The sequence below is a fragment of the Lipotes vexillifer genome, unplaced genomic scaffold (genome assembly GCF_000442215.2).
Source record: "Lipotes vexillifer unplaced genomic scaffold, Lipotes_vexillifer_v1.1 scaffold936, whole genome shotgun sequence".
In the NCBI taxonomy this organism is placed as follows: Eukaryota; Metazoa; Chordata; class Mammalia; order Artiodactyla; family Lipotidae; genus Lipotes; species Lipotes vexillifer.
In genome coordinates this window covers 240,230-243,489 of record NW_006787395.1, presented here as the reverse complement: position 1 = coordinate 243,489, position 3,260 = coordinate 240,230, and positions in this window count along the sequence as shown.

The following is a 3,260-nucleotide window of genomic DNA, read 5'->3' as shown; positions in this document are numbered from 1 at the left end:
TTAAATCAAGTCGTTGAAACTCTATCCAAATTTATCAGGAAATCAAGAAATAAGACACAATTTACCCCATGTTAGAAATAAGAGAGGTGAAATCACCAGAAGATCTACAGATAGTAAAAGGAGAATGACAAAATATTATGAATAATTTTATGACAATAAATTTGACATAGATGAAATGATCAAAATCTTTGAAACTCATGAACTGCCAACACTCACTGTAAAAGATAGTTCTATATTTATTTTTAATTAATTTTTAGTAAATCATCTTCTCATAGAAAAATATAAAAAAACAAAAAACAAAAACAAAAACAAAAAACTCCAAGAATGTGCACTTTCCCTGGATACTCTACCAAACATTTAAGGAAATGGATACTGGAGAGAATATTTCCCAGCACAGTCTATGAAGCTGACTTATTCTGATATCAAGACTAAAAAATATACTACAAAATATACATAAAATAAAATAAAACCTAGAGAACAATATTTCTCATAAACATATATTCAAAATATCTTAAGAAAATTTTAGCAAATGAATCTAATAACATATAAAAAAATACACTATGGCAAAGTGAGGTGTGTCCCAAGATTATACTGTTGGGTTTAACATTGTTAAATAAATTAATGTAGTTCACCATATTGAAAGATTAAAAAGAGCATATTATTTTAAATTTTAATACAATGTTACATTTATCAAAAAAGTGTGGTATTAACATAAATATAGAGAAAGAAATGAATGCAACAGAAAGGAAAGTCCTAAAATAAATGCACATATATAGGTAAACTGATTGTCAACAAAGGCACAAAAGTTATTCAATGGAGAAATAATAAGCTTTTCAATAAATGGAACACAGGATCGAGAAGTAGTTCCAAGAGGCTTGAGGAAATATTTGGGATGATGGATGTGTTTATCATTTTGGTTGTGGTGATGGTTTCATGGATGTATCCTTATCAAAATGTATGCACTCCCACACTTTAAATAGGTACAATTCATTTTATGTCGATCATACTTCAATAAATAAATCCTTCTAAAGTCTCCTTATTTTTAATATTATAATAACGTAGGCAAACCACTTGCATTCAAATTAACAATTATTAATCACTTCAGTTTTATCTAAACTCACATACATTCAAAGAGATTTTATGTATAAAACATTATTCAGGACAAAACATTAACATAATTCACTAAATTTACCAAAACAGGTCCCATATTCTCAGATGTCCATAGAAGGAGGTGGTAATATTCAAACCATGCAACATACTTCACAGTCCACAAGACACATCTGATTACCTAAGGTCAATAAAAGCATTAGTCAGCTCTGCATGGCTGGTCATGAATTACTAGAATATTAATTCAGGTGAAGCATAGCAAATAAGTGTCTTGCAAACTGAAAGGTCCTTAACTTTTCTTTGTGAGGAAAGGTATTGATAACTTTTAAAAAGACAGAACAAAAACACCAAAAAAGGGGATTCTTATTGGTTTTTGTAATGGTTTTCATTTTAATTGTAGTTACATTTAGTATTCTTTTGCTTTTGACTTTCATTTACAACAACTACATACACACACACACACACACACACACTTCACTTTAGTGTGGTTAAAAATGATTCAACACATTTTTATTATTTCTAAATGTCAGAGCAATTCTTTCTTATATCTTACTGCATCCTATCTTAGAAAATTAGGGTGTGTCAGCAGTTTTGTGTATGTCAATTTATCTTTTGTGTAACTCAAACTCAATAAACTAAATGATAATTTTAACTCTTCTAAAAGTAAATGCATTTTGAGGGTACAATCCTTTTAAAATGTGTGTCTCCTAAAATGTCTATTTAATGAGTACATTGTACATCAGGGACTAAGAGACACACAGGAATAGATAGATAAGGAATCATGTTTTATTTTTTATATCTGCTGGGCTGTGATCCACAGTTGAAATTGCAGATAAATATACTCTTGTTCTAGCCATGTGATTTGCCTCATACATTAGCTGGGATGAGAGTTTTCTCTATTCCTGGGATAAGCGGTTGATCTCTAAAAAGGCACTGTGGACATTGTATATGAGGATAATTACAATCTTGGAATCATAAAATCTCAGAAATAAATTTTTGTTCCACTAGTTATTAGTCACGAAGGAGAGGTTTTTAAAATCTTTGTCAGTCTTAGTTTTCTTATTTTAATATGAGAAAATCTATTTTGTTTTAGAAGAACAAATTGATGTTTATGAGAATGGTACACTAAATTGTGGTAGAGATCCTTCACAAAATGACTCTCCCAGTGCCCACATTTGCATGGATGCTTCCTGCCCCTGAGATTTCCCTCTTTCTGCTCCAGCTCTCACATGATGGATGAATGCATGGCATCCTTGGCTGCAGAAGGGGTACAGATGACCACAGATTGGCAAGTTTTTGTACGTCACCCTTGGTGCAGGTATTAGTCCAGGAAGTGAGCATGTGAGCTGATGAAGATTAATTGGACGCTCTCCTCAGCTTTCTATAACTGAAACAGAGAGAGAAACTACTTTTTCTCCCTCTCTCACTCAGGTAATATAAGCCTGACTCTGTTAATGACCTTGTTTTTCAAATCATTAGCCTGATTTGGTCTGCAGTAGGAGAGAGTTCATCTGACCTACATAGAGATTCAGAATAGTCTTATTTGGGGTGGTGGCATTTGAGCCCATACTCCTATTTCTATGAAACTCAGTGATCCTCTGTCATCTGAAGAACCTGAACTGGTCTATCAGGATAGGAAATGAGAGACATCAAATTCTGAGTAAGCCAAGTGCAAGAAGGCAGTACCCACACAATAGTCTGAGATATAAAGACAAGTGTTACACACTTATTGGTAAGGTTGCTGTGATTCCTATTTGAATTTTCTTTCCATTTTGGGAGCCAATGATTGTCATTCCAGAATATTCTACTTTTTACTTAAATCAGTTTTATTTGGATTTTTGTTCAAAAAGTTTTCTGACAAATATCTGTTGCTTTCAATGCCTTCCAAATATCTTGCCTGTAATAAGTGTTAAAACATGATCCTAAGCATTTTTTATCTGTCATGATCAATAGTTTAAGTTATTTACAAATGTTGTAACTACTCCACAGAAACACAGTGGACCCCTCACCCCAAACTGGTTAGGATGCTGAGATTAATGACACTACACATACACCCCAAGAAGGAATGAAAATGTTTACTGTTTACACAAAGAGGCTTTGTAGGGAGAGAAGGTCAGCCTTCCCAAGCTGGATGGAGAAAGGATTGAAAGAGT